This window comes from Corapipo altera, unplaced genomic scaffold (genome assembly GCF_003945725.1).
Source record: "Corapipo altera isolate COAL_440 unplaced genomic scaffold, ASM394572v1 60, whole genome shotgun sequence".
Classification (NCBI taxonomy): Eukaryota; Metazoa; Chordata; class Aves; order Passeriformes; family Pipridae; genus Corapipo; species Corapipo altera.
The window spans coordinates 6,401,988-6,419,721 of record NW_020884912.1 but is presented as its reverse complement, the minus strand read 5'-3'; positions in this window follow the sequence as shown (position 1 = coordinate 6,419,721).

Genomic DNA, 17,734 nt, shown 5'->3' with positions numbered 1-17,734 from the left:
ATAGGCCAGTTTTATGACTGACCATAAGACAGGAAGAGAGTCTCTGTCTACCACTTCAGCTTGGATCAAGAACATCTTGATATACAGGGCCAGTACCAGGTGCTTGGCATCAAATGTTTTACTCTATCACTCAGCTGCTAATGGACTGCATCTCTTCCTAATGCCTGGGAGCTCAGTCTTTGCACATCACAGCCTGTAAGCCAGAGACTGTACTGTATAAACCTAGTAAGATCCATCCTGAGGGACAATAACTTTCAGGCTTTTTTTAGCCCAAGTTCTCTGTACTATAAGCCTCCTCCAGACTCCCACTGCTCCACTGATTAGGTATACTCCACTACCATTTCAGGAGCCTGCTTCCTTAATTTTGAAACTTAGTGCAGAGCATGTAGAAAATTAAGTCAATACATCTGTTTCTTCCCATTTTTAAATGAGTGAAAATAGAAGTCTGGAATGACTCTAAAGAAAACCACTAGTAACAGCAATGAGTTCGTGACCACCCAGTAGTGGAAAGGGGGAGTGGTGAGTGTGGGGAAGCTGTTTTAAATCTGGAACTGATTGCATTCATTTTAGCACTTCCCTGCATGTTTGTTTCTATTTGTAATTTTTAATTCCAATTTTTATTTTTAGCTGTGTATATTTTAATAGTTTAAATGAACAAATTGATTTATTTTACAATTGCAAGCAATAGTGATTATTAAAACTGCTTTTATTAGGAGCATGACAGTTTTAAGTAAAATCATTGCATATCAAATACAAAAAAATACACAACCATGTAAACACAGCTTGGTGTTCTGGATATAGGTGTGAATTATTTTTATTAGAGGATTAGGTTTCTGAAAGTTCGCAGAGAATTTCAGGTTTCTGGGTGGGCTGTAGCAGATTGACAGCTTTATCTGCAGACTGCTGCATTTGGCCAATACATTCAGTGCACTCAGTTTTGTCCTTTTATAGAGGTTCCCCTACTTTACTCCATATTTTTCACTTTTTATTTCTCTCCAAGATTGGTTCCTCATTCATCCCTGGCACTACTGCAGTCTTTCTCAGCAAACAGAAATACCAAGCAAAGAGCAAACAAAAGCTGAAAAAAGAGAGGCCCCAAATGGATAATCTCATAGATTATTCCATGATTAATTATCCCAGATTTATCAAATGCCACATCCAAATAAGGTCAAACATGTAATTGTAATCTTCCTCAAGGCACGCAACCACCCCTTTGCACAAGCCTTGGTTTCTATCACAGAAAGTTTAAACCAACTTCCATTAATAGCGATAGAGATAAAAAAAGGTAATGTTGATACATTCTGAGCTATGTACTCAACATGTCAAGGAGATCATTAGTGACTGACACCAATGATGTGTCGCAGACAACAAGATGTCTCTTTTATGCCTGTCCTTTACTGACATTCCTGTCGCATCGTATTCACCAACCTCGTGCAGTGATCTTCTCACACTTTGGGTCAAAAAATTTCCATGTTAATGGTTTATGCATATCGCAATTTTGTTCTATTTTTCACATAGTCTTGTTTGCATTTTAATCACTTGAATGAAAAAAGGTTATTCATAGAAGAAATCAGCATTGAGACATATATATATATATATATCTGTACATGGTTTTTTACATCTTTTTATTGGCTTATAAGTCCCAAGTCCCAGAGACAGACTCACAAATTCACTTAATTTTCCTAATTTCACATTTAAGTCTCCACATTAGCTATAAATGTGTAAACCCACATGGAGGGAGTTCCTATTTACTACATAGCTGAGGAGGCACACAACTCTTTTTTTCTTTCACCATATGGCCAAAGTAGCTCACACACAAGCAATTTGTTCTGATTCAGCTGTTTCAGCAGGAAGGATTTGCAGAAGCAGGATTGGGAAATACACAGGATTCTCTTTCACTTCCGTGACAGGAGTTATATTTTTAATTAGCCCCTGTTAGTCTTCTGAGGGCAGCTTGTAAAAGTTTAATTCTGTATCTCAAATTTGAGTCCCATTTGATAAGGCCATTTTTGAAGTGTTTTTAGGGACTAGTTCTGAAAGCATGTTTTTAGAAAAGTCAGTTCCTTGGCAGGTTCTGTTGAAGAAAAGTAAGAGTTTTGGAGTGTCTTTTCTTCCAGCAGACTTGATTTATATGAAGCTTATTGAAGATATAGGGAACAGGGGTTGGTGGCCAATATACTTCACTGAATTCTTAAGAGAACTAGCTGTTGGGAAGATATAGTATGTGCTCATTATTGTAAATACCTGAAGGCTCCGGGTTTGCACACTGGGAGAAGTAAAAAAATGGACAGGAAAAATCTGTAGAATAATGTATTCATTGTTACTTTCTTACACAATAGCATCATTCAAATCAAAACAATCAGTTTTACTTAAATCTGACAACCAAAAAAACCCACAACCAAACCCTGAGAAGGTCCATTTGAAAAAATATTATTTGATTTTAAAAAATTTAATTATGTGCATTGACTAAAATCTAAAACCAAGATAAGAAACATAGAAAAAAATGCAGAACATAAACCAACATTATTAATTTGCAGTGATACTCTAAGTCTTTAAAATAACACCAGTTGAATGGACATACTGTTGCATATGTTTAGGAAGGGGGAATACAACATCAAAAAGACTTGTAAAACATTTTGAGTTTGTAGTTTAACATCATATGTGGAATATATTTGACAATGCCTTAAAAATTCAACTCTAACACAGTATCCTGTCAGAAGTGCCTGTGAGAGAGCAACCCTTAAATGTAATTGGCCCTTCAGATTTCAGTTTAATATTTAAGCTGTTTCTAATTGTGTTCTGTGAAAACTTGGCATCCAGTTTATGGGCTTGGATGCAATTTTCATTTCAGTAAAAAAGAAAGAGGAGAGAAAAGAGACAAAATTTAAATCTGTTCTGTTCCTGGAATTCTTAAGCGGTAAACGAGGTAAAAGTTTCTATCTCTTTTCCCAAATTTGTCCAAGCATGATTTCTTACCCTAAACATAATGTAATATAATTCCGTGTAACACACTACACATACATGGATACAAAGCCAAGGACTAATCAAAGCACTCAACTTTGAACCTTCTGCAACAGTCTTCAAGAAAACCAAATTAGGAACTTGTTCATGAGGGAGATGTGTGTGTTAATGACTAGAAAAGGAGCTCTGCACACATTGCAGGAAATTGTATTAGCCTTCATCAACACCAGAAAACTAAAGTGAAAAGTCAGTCTCAGAAACAAACCCCGATGTGGGCTTTAACACAGCTCCTGAACTGTTCTGAGTGGATATGCCCCATCCTGCATTTCACACATCACTGACCCTCCCCCAAGCAGTACTGGCTTCCCTCACCCTTTCCTTAGCAGAGGTTGCAAGACACAGGGTTTTGGGGCAATAAAATGCCTCCACCTATCCGCAACGTGACAGTAGGATTACAGGGGAAAAAAAAGTGGCAGAAACTTTGGATTTGTGATTGTTACAGCTGTAGCAGGCTCCACAGAGCTGGTGAATGGGGAGGAGAAGTGCTCCCTCCTGCCCTCTACTCTCCCAAGGCTGTAATGGTCAGCAGAAACACATCTTCTACCATCTACAGACCATCCTTCGCTTAGGAACAGCTGCAGCTTGAAAGACCCCAGTTAGAGGAACAGCCATCCATCTTATCCTGAAGCCAGACAGTGAGGCCATGGAGAGAAGCCCAGCAGAAAAGGAGCCTTCATTAGCACAGTCAAGGCAACACTAATCATTCAGCAAATCCTTCAAGGCAGTAAAACTGGCATCCTTGGCTTCCAGAAGTTTGCCTAGACTTCATGCTTCTTCCCTAGGCTTCTATCAGAGATCCCAGAACAGCAAATAAAAAGATAGTCTTTAATATCGAGCATATGGGGCTGAGGAGGTACAGCCTGTGCTCAAGGAGCATGGAAGGGTGGTTGTAATGGGGTGGAGGAAGAGAATGCAGGCATTTCCCCGCTAGATGTCTGTGCTGATTTCGCTGATTGCAGGAATAGTGGCCTTCAAGGCATTTAATAAAAACCGATTAAGGAAGAGACAGGACTGTGGCTATATTACTCATCCATTAACCGTCTGCACATGAGATGAGACATCCCTCCCCCTGAAGCAATACAGCAATGGACTACAGTCTTTGCATGGGTGCTCTGCTCTTTGGGTTGTTCAAGAGAATTACACCTTAAAGATACAGTACAGCTTTTACTATTTTTATGGCTTTATCACAGTTTGTTTGGGCTTTGGTGCAAACTGCTTTGTTATGACAGAATTCTGTATTATGTCCACTTTAATGCTTATGCATGAGTATAAATATCACAGAAAATACCAGCTTGGTGGATGCTGCTTGCTCCTTACTTGACTGTTGTTAAACTTCAGGTTAAACCTTTCTGAGTACTTTACAATGAACTTATGACATGCATTACTGAGATGCACAGTCTACAGTAGTAGCTGTGAGAGCCAGTTTAGTTCTGGCCCAAGTACATTCACTGAGATGAGTGGAAGCTGATTTGTCCTAGGCCAAGCATAATCCAACACAATAAAAATTCTTTCAGTAAGTGACTGGCAAGTTGATTTATGGCAATTTCTGACAAATCTGCTCTAGTTTTAGGTGTAATTTAAGTAGGTAGACACAAGCTGAAGTTTTTCAAGAGCGCACCTGATGTTCCCCATGGAACTTAAAAGTCCAAGGTGGCAGGAGAGCGCTTGACTCCTGCTGACTTTATAAATTCCCATATTTGCCAGCTGTAACTTTAAAGTTCTCCCCTCTGATTTCTCAGAGGCATAAGCGACCAACTGTTACCAGTGAATTTAGTTGGGAGCTAGAGAGAAACATGAAAATTAGCCTAGGTAGTTGCATACCTCAGTGAGAACTCAGAAGTGTGTTCTTGCCAGTTAGGATTTGCCTTTGAGGGGTGTTAACATGATAACTTTCTTTCCCATGGAGCATGTCCACAGTCACAGGGAGAGGGAAGTTAATAAAAACCCACCTGGTTTTCTTATGGAAGCGTGACTTAAAAGCAACATTTTTAAAATAGTTAACATAACCACTGCTATTAATGGTTACTATTGTCGTCAGCTGTACATGACCATATTGACTATTTCATGATAGAAGAAAAAATACTCAATAGATGACAAGTTCTGTTTTGCAAAGGAGGGAAGAAGGAAGGGAAAAGAGACCATTAAAGACCAGTGTGCTCCCGATGATAATGCTATACATCACCACAAAATCACTTGCAGGTGTACACAAGTCTTACCACTCCTCCTAGCCCAATTTTTGTATGCAAGGTCATCCTCCTGGTGCTACCTTAGAAACTGGCCTTATTCTATAGAGGACATTGAATGATAACACTGCGAGTCAGCTGACTGCTGTGTCACAGAGCTGCTGCTTTCTACATTATCGCAACTGCCAGAGCTCTTACTGCTGCAGTTTTCTAGTCGCAGTGCGGCAAAGCAGACGCATAGAACCAGGCACAAAGCAGCATAGATTTTTTTTATTCTTGTCTTTCTCATATGAGGGGAATATTTCTGGTGTTAGCGTAGGAACAGACACAGCCTGGATGTGTTGGCTTCAGCCTGGCAGCATTTTCAGCTGAGCAGGGATTGCTTGGAGCTCTGTACCCAAATTGCCTCTGAGGAAGAACGCCTGGTTTCCCACTTTGCGTACTAAAAGAGGGGTTTTTTTTATGCTACGTTAACGTACCTGCAGCAATAGGACAAAGGAGATGGTACTTGTCTCGACTGGTACTTGTCAGTCTGTCCGACTGGGGCCTTTTGCGGGCACTCCACGGCCGAAGCTGTGCCAGCGTCCCAGGGTCATATAGGCGGGCAATGCAGATTGCCGCAATTTCTTACATCACTTAGAGCAAAGCTCAAACAGGAATCTAGACTCTCTGACCTAAATCAGTCCCAGTCCTTCTGGATACAGGGCAGCAGTCGACTAGCAATGACACAACCAGCCATCAAGTGGAGAGTCTCTGGGATTGCAATCTCTATCAGTTGGAGTCTGAGAGAATGAAACCCTTTCGGGTATCCAGTCGCTGCCTGAGAGAACGAAACCCTTTCGGGTATCCAGTCTCTTCTCCTTCCAATACTACAATTACTACAACTACAGCTACTACTACTACTACTTCTGTTTTTCTTGCCTGTAAGAAGCTATTAATTACGGTTGGTCTCTGACTGTACATTTGCGTGGATTAGTCTGTCTGTAACGCAGTCCTTATCTGCTTCTGCTGGAAATCGGGGCATGAAGTCAGCCTGCTTTAACAGTTGTTTCTTTCTGCGTGATGCTATGCAACTAGAATGGGTTACACTGACAACAAAGGAACAAGCACAAAGCACCACTTTCTTTGCTGGACTGTTACAGGAACATAACTCTTCTTCGATATGACACCCTGGTCTCTTCTCTTTGCTGGCTTTTTTTTTTCTTTTTAATTTAATTCATCTAATCGAAGAGCCTAGCAGACACCGTCGTGAATGTGGCTTTTAATGATTTGGAAAAGACAGCCTGTGGAGACTGCGATTCGAGACAGCAACACATTTAGGTTATTGCCAATTTTAAATACTTGGTTTGTGAAGCACAGCCCTAAGGGACGAGCTCAGTAACTGAGAAAGAGATTGTAGATAAAGAAATAAAAATGACAAGCGTAATGGAGGCTCTGCAAAAGAGATTGTCAGAGAATCAGTTCATGGATGGCAATTTCACCAGTCTGAATCTGAATAATTCATAGATTGAAATTACCCTGCTTTCACCTTTCCATTTAAACCGGCATGATCTGAATCTCTAATAAATTTTCAAGATAAAGTAAAATGCCAATTTGAATCTGAAGAGCTTTTAAAACCAGATGCTACACCCTGAATCTTTCGATACCTTTCACAATTATCCTGTGAGAACCGCACTTCATCACGAAGCACCATTACCAGTGAAAATTACTGTGATTACAATAGCAACAATAGAATACCATCAAATGATCTCTAATCTACCTAATTTACCAAGGCTGACTGTGTGCCCATTGTGTTTCACTACGTCTGGCATTGGATCAATATCACAGAGGAACAAAAATGCCTTAGTGCATGCTTCCTTTTGGTACCTTTAACTTTGACAGCACAGGAGAAAATCTGCCTACTCTTAAATGTTTTTACAGCCTATCTACATGCCTGCTGTAGGACCTGATTGATTCTCCGTGATTTTCTTTAGTTTTTGGATGTCAGATGTCACTGTGTTACTAATTTGTTTATAGTGTATACTCATGCACAAAGACTGCAGCAAGCGAGTGCCAGCAGAGAGACCCTGCACTGCTGCTGCAGTCGCAGAGCTCTCACAGGGGAAGCCAAAATGAGTTCGGTGCCTTATGTGAATAATTACTCCTGTCTCAGTTAGAAATGCTTTGTAGCATCACCCGTCTTGGTTGTACTACGTGAGAAATGTATGCAAAAGCCATGGTCAAGAAAAGCAATTGCGTGTAATACTAATAAGATTTTTCCCTCTATTCAGCAATTAGCATGTGGTTGTGAGAGACAGGCTGCCACTCCTTCTGTAGATGTGTGTGTGTGTGTATGTAGGTGCACATGCACATACATAAATGTAATGCTCTGTGAATATGTGCTGATCGCTGAAAGTAACAACTTTTTCTGACAAGCCAGGCGCAGTGTTTTGCCACAATCTGCTCAGTTGTAGCAAATCCCTGTTTTGAAGGTGTAAATTTCCTATAGGATGATACATGACTTCTGGAACAGTAAGTACCATTTATGCAGTATGTTGGTGCCTATAGCTGTGCTGCAGAATAGTATTTTAAGCATAGTTTGAGCGCTTGTAGCATAACTAGAATGTGGAGAAGTGAGAAATGTACAGAAGGCTAAAAACAGGCATTCTTCATGGAGGCGACTGTATCTGCTGTTTGTATGTGTGTGAGTTGCACACTTCAGGCTTGTTTTTCATTTTATAATCAGATTTACTGTGCCTTCAGGGAATATTTTCTAAGGGAGGAAGGTAAGCAATATTTCTTCTTACTTATATGACTGTTTTGTTAAGAGAAATGTATGTTTATAGCACAGTTATATAACACAGCACAATCTCATGACATCTGTTTCAGTATTTGTTCACGTTAAAACTGGGCAAGAAAGCATATATAAAATATAACCTTTTATTGAATATACACTTGCAGAAATGCTACACAAAAAAAAGAATTTACAGATTGTGTTTGCACTGAGATTTGATTCTTTATGTTATTAAATAAGAGCCTACTCTACCTAGATAATAATGGTTTTGAAACCTTTTGATTTTAGATATCTTGTCTTATCAAAACACAATTTACTGTACTTCTGAATTTCCTGTATATTAGTGGAGACTGTTCTCTAGAAGTAGAAGAGGCAGAAGGTTTTACTGCTTGAGCTGTGATAACAAAGGAATTTGAAAGGGCACAATATATGATTATACAAAAAACTCAAATTCTAAATAATTCGGTAACGTGATTTAGCAAACTGCTCTTCTTAGACAACACACTCTCAAGTTACTACACTACCTGGAAATAATTAGTCCATTCAGTGCTATATTTCTATTCTTCATTTTCACATGGTATTCAAAACTTAACAAAGAAAAATCCTTGGGCAGAGCAAAGATTGAAACTTAGGTAAAAGTGGAAAACCTACATTATGTTACTGTGGTAATAAAATCAAGAGATTCAGACCGAACTTCGGGGAAGCAAACTAAGTGTTTTGGTTTAACTATTTTATGATGAGCTTTTTATGTTTTTTTGTATAGAAATATAACATACTGATATAACTACTATACTGCAAGGATCATGCAAACAGCAAAGTGAATTGCAAAATACCATACAAATACCTGGTAGCATCATGTTGTTAATATTGTTACTGCCACAATCTTCCAGTATCATATGCTGCTTGGAAATCATGATCTGTTAACTAGTTTGACTGCATGGAGTCTTTACAATCCTAATTTTTTTATCAGTCTCATCTGCTGTGACAGTCTTTAGAGAGCAGCTGGCCATGGGGTACAAGATGTCCTCATTAACAACTGCAGAGCAGAGCTAAGAGAGAGTTTACACACTATTCATGGCTTCATGTAAGAGCCTGATCCGAATCGTTCTGTGGATCCATGCTGGAGTCTTCCAACTTCGTGTTTCTGTTATTGAACTTTTAACATGCCACTAGCTTTCTCACACTCCTCCATGCTGGCCTCTCATTCCAAAATATGTAGTGCTTGTCAGGCCTAATGCTGTTTGTCAGTGCAAACCCCTGCAGTAGTTGCCAGAGTCTGTTAAAACAGTGAACTCAGGAGCTGGGGGTATCTGTGAGACTTAAAAAGTGCTCTGAAAAAGTCTGAGAACCTTAGGAACTGAACTCTCTCTTTTGGGCTGGTGTGTGTTTCAAAGGTAGCAGGATTGCAGTCTGCCAGCAGGATACATTGCACATGCAAATGGGAAAACAATCATTAAAACCTTTTCAGACATAGGATCATGAAGTGAAAATTAGCAATATTGTCTCACAGAATGTGTTAAAATATAGTCAAATGTATCATCCATGTATTTTTTCATATGGCTATAGCCAATCAGGTAGCTACAGCTGAAGTGTGTGGGATGTACATTTGTATGCGTCAAAATAAATGGGAGACTGTGCAATATCAAACTTCTAATGCAAAGCCACTAATTTCAGCAATAGTGATCAACAGTTATTACACATCATATCAAAGATTTATTAGTCTGATTTTGTGCTTGTGTTTTTCACTGTGTTACACTTGCTTGTCTGAAAATGAATTTGCGATGGCAAAGTAAGGGCAAAGCCACTTCTTTACATGAGTTCCCAATTAAACACAGATATCCACTTGAGTAAAATTCCCTCTATGCCTTTGGTGGACCCTCATCTGCAGCAGTGACCATGATGAAGCCACACATGTGAAAAACATACTGGAGCCCATTCTACTACCATTGAATTTAATAACAAGTCTCCCTGTGCTATCAGCATAAAAGATGGATTAATTAATTTCCTTCCATTACATCCTTCCTGTGAAAGTTGTTGCTGTTTTTTCGGGTTTTGTTTGGTTTTTTTCTCTTGATTACTTTAGTCATGTGTAGTTGACACAATGTTGAACAGACCTTTTCTGTTCACTAGTACACACAACCTGAGCTAAACATACACTGAAATCAGCATCTCAGGATAGGTTTATTTGACAATTGAAGGACCTCCTTTCCTGTAGTTTTGTTGATAATATTTGTGCTCACTCGCTTGTCAATTCTATGTTATCACCTGCTGTAAAACACACCAGTTCTGATTGGTAATGGTTGTATCTATTTGGACAAGAGCCCTGAGGATAGGAGGGCCTGTTATGGGTTTTGTTGGTTTTTTTCCACTGTACAATTGCTTTGAATTAATTGCAACTGCCTATGGAAATATGATCCCTTAAGAATATAGAGAAATGCATTATTGATGAGAATTACTAGATTCCTTTGCATTCTGGCTGCTATGAATTTCACACCATTATTCCCAAACAAAAATGTGAGGAGGAAAGTAAGACCAACATAAGTTGAAAGGAAAAAACCCGTCATTTCCAAGCAACTGTTTTGATGCAGAAAATTCAGAGCTAAACAGAAGAAAATCCAAATGGGTTCATAGATACTATTAAAATACCAGAGCAGCTCACTCCCTCTTTGATGCCACGTGATAACCGCAGGATGTGATAGAGGTAAACAATTTTGCCACGTCAGTTTATATTACATAGATAGGATCAAAACCCACCCTTGGCTTTAAAAGTATTTGAATTGCATTTCACAGCATCAGATCAGTTTCTTGATGGACTATAAACCTACATCTGCTCTGTGCTTTTAGCTGTGTAACATAACCAGAAGTTCTGAAAATCAAATGATTTCTGACTGACCGAAAGGGGGAAATGAAATCCTAAATGGGAATTGCAGCGGAGGCAATGGGTTTTCCAGGTCTCATGCCAGCAGAGATTCTTGCTGTGGGTTTTCCAGATCAGGTTAAACTCCTCATTGTGTTAGAATTTGTTCCAAAAAACACACAGTTAAAAATGAGCGGGAATTCAAAATATGGCCAAACTTGTACCTGAAAACATGTGCTTTTTTTTTCCTAACTGCATTCAACATTATTTCTGCCACAGCTCTTGTCTCAAAGTTTACTGAGAAACTGTGTCCAAAAGAATATTTTCAATGTTATACCTCATTTGTAGGTAGTCATGCATATTGAAGCACATGCAATGAGTTGGCACTTGTGGGAAATGGTAGACTGGGAAATGTTGTTGAAATGGAATAAAAATAAATTGATAGACTGTGGGATTTCCACTCTACTGTTCACTTATACTCAGCATTCCACAAGGTTGTGCAGAAGTGAACGTGGGGTTAAATTATATGCGGTAACATAGTGAAATGCTCAATAGAAAAGCCTTTTCTTGTACTCACCTGTTTGTTTCCTTGCTTCCTGTGTTCATTCAAAAACCATCTCCAGTGGGACAACAGCCATAGCAACTGTCCTCTTCTGTCCTGCGTGTAAGTAAGGGACAGTAAGAAGTTTCACTGAGATAGCAAATGGATGAGATCCCACAACCTCTGCTGCTAAAGGTGATGTCCTGGTTGATGGGGCTAGGGGAGAGGCAGGTACACAGAGGGACTTTGAGAATGAGAAACTGTCTGTATGCAATATACTTCTGACTCCTGTATTAAAGAAGAAGTGGGAAAATGCCATTATTAAGTAATTAAAGAGGAGTAGGAACATCTTTAATTTCTATGTTTTCACAGGCGGCTCTTCTGCAAACTTGTCATATTTATACCTAGCATGAGTATTATGTGGTGAAATTCCAAGTCACCCAGAAGAGTTAACCTGTTAATCAATATTGAGACTGCAGAAAAAGGGTCCTTAACCCAATAGACTACACTAATGCTTACTCATATACATATACACAGTCCTAGCACAGATGTTCAGATATAGCTTTAAGGCATTTTAATTTACATGTAAATGTAGCTACCTATGCTACTGCACCTGTAATATCTGTAAGGTGACCATATATTTCACATTAGCTTAAGCAGCTACATTCCATTTAAATTGACCTTTTTGGTAATGGTATTTTACGCACAGAAGTAGTGTAAATTGTCTAAAAGTAGTGTAAAAGGTACTATTTTCTTCAAAGCTTCTCTCTGCTAAACCTACAACCTATCTTTTCATGAAGGGCAGGCAGTCTCTGGTGAGCTGATGGGCTTGATCTGGTTATGAATTGCTTGCAGTTTCTGGGGTTTATGTTCTGTGTTTGTTTTATTATATTTAGGAGTTGGAATGCATCTTTTCCTCTGCCACAGAACTCGATGTTAGGTAATTACTTAAGGACTCACACTTCATCTTCTGAATGCCCAACAGTATGTGTGACTTGCTGAGCTCTCCCAACAGGATCTGGAGTCCGTGGTAGCATATGCAGGAAAAAAACCTCACACATAAAAAAACCCCCAAAACTTTCTTGCTTCTAATTGTCTGCCTCAACTCAGACAATACTTGTGACCTTAATCTCTGGGTCTTTATTTTGTTTTTGTAAATAAGTATCTCCAGACACAATACTCTCACCTTACAGGGCACTGTGAAATTTATTTCATTAGCAAATGTGAGTCAAATAATGAATAAGTAACTGTTAGGGGGAAATCCTGGTGGAAAGTAGTGCTCTTATCATTAGTTCTGTGTGTAGTAAATTAGGAGGAGGTTTTTCAAGAAGTAAAGACAAAAAGGCTGAATTGCTGCTCATTGAGAATTTTTCTTGAGCACAGAGCTCATGCTCTTTAAGATCAATCTGTGTTTGGCATATATATATATATATATATATACATATACATAACTTGGGTGAATTTTGATCACTAGCTAATACACAGAAGTTATAAAATTGACTAGCCAAAAGAATTTTAAGTTTCAGTGGTACTTTGTGGATGTTAGAGGCAAAAAATAAAATATAGCTGTCAAGGGGCATCATAGGTATGTGAAAAAGATGTGATACCAAATCATAATTTGTTTTGGTTTATTTATAAAGCATTAAAATGCTGTCTTTATTTAGTACTGAAAAATTCCCTATGTGCTGTTTTGAATTTGGAGAGATCCTTTCATCTTCAACTACAGCAGTAGCAGTAGAGACTCTTGTCAGGTACATATTTCTATACAGGTAAGTTTATATTATTTGTAGGTAAGTAGTCTACTGTCTTCCACAATTTCTGTGCATTCATAAAAACACAGTGGAAAATATTTGCATTAGCATATATTTAGCCACAATACCCATCAAGAGAAAGCAATTTTATTGGCAAAGCACTGTATGAAGGGAAAAAAAAGAGGTCTATACTTTGCAGTTGATTTTTGTCTGAAGGAAGAATGTTCAATAAATGTTTGGGAAAACAATGTGCCATTTTGAGATATTCAGAGAAGATAATTTTCAGAAAACACAGAAAAAATAAAGCTATAAACTACAGCTGAAAGATTCACATCATGAGGGCAACCCATTTTTTGAACAACCTTACTGTAAGTCTCTTACCTACTTTTATAAAAAATTAATAGATGATTGCATTTAAAAGAGAGTGTGACTCCCATTCTCTCCAGAAAAAATAACTGTGATTTCAGGCTCTGATTAGGTGTTAGAAAAATTAAAGATTTTAGTAGTATTAGTATTAGTAGTAGTAATAATAATAATAATTATAAACAACAACCTAGCCAATCATTCTTGCAGCATTCATAGATTTACATGTAGCAGAAAGTAATCTAGTTCATGTGCAAGTTTTGAACAGCTTTCTAGCTGCCAGTACCAGTTTTTAAAACTTCTTGTGTCTTCTACAAGGATTTAAGAACTTTTTGGGCCCAGGTTGGAATGACTTCTAGAAATGAGGTAGCCAGTATTCTGTATATTTATCTGCGGTCACTTAAGTACAGCGTAGACATCCTTTATGCTTATGTAAAAACCTATCACATAAACAGGGAAGTTTCTGGATTTTCATTTAAACAACTCACAATAAGTCACTCATTTTCATTACCCACCAACACAACATTGAATTTTAAGGGACAGATTTCAAACAAGAAAATCTAGAAAATAAACTAATGTTTATTTATGAATATCAGAAGAGGGAAACTTATTGCTTTAGACAGACATACAATTTACATCATAAGAATCTGTGGATATTCCTATTATGTGCATTTGGTTTTCTAATTATTGTAACCGTAAAGATCGGACTGGTTTGTTTGTTTGTTTGTTTGTTTGTTTGTTTGTTTAAAAAGTGATCATGAATTGCATCAGGGCCGTGAGCTTATTTAAATTCCTTAACAATCCAGGTTGAGTCAATATTGCTGTATCTGCATGAGAAAACTATTTAAATGACTGAGCTGAAGTTAGATGAAGGCACATGGTGGCTTTTGCTAATTAAGAATGTAATTGTCATTGTTGATGAATAAATACTTAGTTATTTTAGAGGTACCTGTCAGCAGTTTTCTTAATTGTATATTTACTGTTTTCCTCTATCTTTAAAGATCTGTTGGCACTTGCAAGGTAGTTTTATTTAATATTCTTCCTTATTCCCAAACAGGTTTATTCAGTTTTCTGATAATTAATCTATATAAACACTAGAGAGAGTATTGAAACTGTACTTAATACCTTCCCAAATATTAAATTTTCCTGCTGGATTAAAATGTAGTCCATTGGGAAAACTTAATTCAAAAATCAACACATCCAAATGGCAGAGGTAGAAATTCATATTAGTCTGACACAAAGATAAATCAGAAATCACAAGTTAGTGCCTCTTTTTCATATTTCCAGTTTTGATGACTGCAAGAGCACTTGCTTTCAGCTACCTGACCTCCACTGAGCACTGATCACACCCAACATGCTAAAGTTTCTTCCCATATTGTGGTTGCATTTTCATTGTGCACAGACTTCAGAAACACACAATAACCTGGCACTTACAGTTCCTTTCCTTTGTTTCTCCTCCTTGGATATTGAAGTTTCACTTTCAATAGCTAAATCAGCAGCTATCCATTTACAATGGATAGTAAAACTTTACCAAGTCCCACTTGCTATTTGGGTACTATTGGGATGGGCAGACCAAACTTCACAGGGGAAAACCACATTCCTCTGTTCAACAAACAAGGCACAGTGTCCTCCCAAGAGCTGTATATGCGGAGAAATAACAATTCCTTGTCAGAAACCTGCCCTTCTAAACCAGTCCATAACACTATTAAAAAACTCATTTATACTCTGCAAGCAGAAGTGAAAAAGTAGAGTTCAAAAAAAAGGGACAATTGGCAACCACCTCATAGCATCATGGCTACTATCTGAGAGTCAACTTCAGGTATAAAGAAATCGAAATTGCTCTCTTAATGATGTGAGCTCCTTTTATTCTTAAAAGTTTACTGAGGCATTCAGGATTGTAGATTCAGTTAGCTGTTGGTGGCAAAAGCTACTGAATACAGTAGCTACTAACTGCAAATAGGAAGAGAAAAACCATTTTCATACAAAGGTGAATTAAAGTGAACTGAAAACTGAGTTATGTTTTGATATATTTTCATAACATTTGTTGGGTAAGTACTGACTATAAGCTAACAGCTACACATACTGTAGTTGATAATCCAGTTTCTTCCATAGTAAATCTTTTGCAAGTGGGCTTACAGAGAACAGAGATTATAAATAATTCACGATAAAAATACATTTATGATTATATACGTATGTGCACACATACACTTGAAAATTAGAATATTTAACACTTCTTTATGCATATGCAATCATTTAATTTTATTTTCAATGGTATTCTGTCACTTATTTATATTATGACACCAATAGGGAAACACTACTATTTTGCATTTGCAACATTTTGTTTTTCTTTCTGCTGCTTGGCTTTACTGATGAGAGAATATAGATTAGTTTTTAAATAACTGTAATTTTTCAGATGGCATAGTGGTATACCACAGATCTGAATTTCAAGAGCCACTGTAGTGTTGAGTGAACCATATTTGTTACCTATTAGTAGTGAGGCTATATCAGGCATCAGAAGCTGCACAAGAAAACCTTAAATCCTTTCATGTTGGGTCTCTAGACTAAAACCCTGACCGCAATCTCAACAAATTCTTTCTGTATTAGTGGAAATTAGCTTCATAATATTTTCCTTGTTTCCTTTGGACACTCTTCCTGAATTTGAAGTTATTCTTCTAACTCACATATGTTTGCTTTATGTTTGTTTCTTTCTTTCTGATACTGAGATTCCATCTCACCCTGGTGATCACAAGGGTTTCTTTCTTTTTCCTGGTACTGATTTAGACTAACAGTGAATGGTCATCTGAGGGAGCCAAATGTGGCTAGACTGACATAAATAAATAGGTAGACTTTACTTTCCAGCTGTCTCATTGTTGTCCACATGGTGATAATACTACAACTTTAAAGAAAATGAGGCAAAATAAAAGTAGTAGAAAGATACACTAGAAACCCCAAGAAGAATCAAATGTGACAAATTGCATCTTCACATTAAAAAGAATTAAATTCCAACCACTGAAGTACAGGTGATACCTATTTATCAAGTTGAGTTGTTTTCATGCTGCAAAACACAAACTTAATTACAGAGGCCATTTACATATGGATGGTACTTGTTTAAGCACTATTTTTAACACTGTATGAATAAATAAGATTTAATTTTAACTTTGGGGTTTTTTTTACCCCATGCTTTCAGAAAATAGGCAAACATAATGATGGAAACAATCTCCTGGATGATCAAAATGCAGTCCTTTACCTACTCAGGGAACTATGCTTGTGACATTTTCCATGAACTTAACAATTTGCATCATTAAATTGCTTGAGCTGTTTTTTTTTTTGTCCCCACCACTTGTATTAAAAAACAACTCTAGAACCTCACCACTTTTATGGTCAGAAGTCTTCTAGATCCAGACTAAATTTATTCATGGCCAAATTACACCCATTTGTTCTTGTGCCAACATTGTCTGCTAGAATAAATAGTTCTTTTCCTTGCCTACTGTTTACCACTCTATTGTGTTTCTAGAGAATAATTATTTCCTGTATCAGCTTTTGTTTCTACTAGACTAAACAAGGAAAAACTTTTCAGCCTGGCTCTTAAAATGGCTCCTCTTTGGTAATCTCTACAGTTCTTCAACTGTTTCACCTTTCACAAATGTGATGAAAAAATCTGTGTGAGATCTCTTAGGTGCTTTAAGCAATGGAAGAGATTTTTTCCTTTTCTCTGCTAAGAAATAGTTTAGTTGGTTCATACTTGGATGGTATTTGCTTTTCCATGGTTCCCACTGGTAACTAACAACCTTGCAGTCTGTTAATATGCATACCCTGATCTATCTCCTGTGTTATTTACAACTGATATTCTCCTAGTTTACATCAGATTTTTAATTAATCCTTGAGTGCGTGTCTCCACTGCCAACACTATGCGCTTAAAAGTGATTTTAGTGATATGTATTTTTAATGTGCTTTTTCCAAGGCTGACACGTGTTTTGGAGAAATAGATGCCAAAGACAATAGAAAAATAAAAAGGAATAATGTAAGGAGGTAATCAGCACACTGGCAGCACCAGGTATGATATATTAAGGAAAAGTTTTCACAAGTGCTTCAGTGTAATACAATGGAACATAAAGGTTTGAGTGTGGTACATTGCACATAATACCTTAGGAAATTCTCTTTTGGCCTTGTATACTCACAGCTACTTAAATATTGCATTTCAAAACAATTAGGATTATTACATCAATACTTTTAGAGTGGTTCACA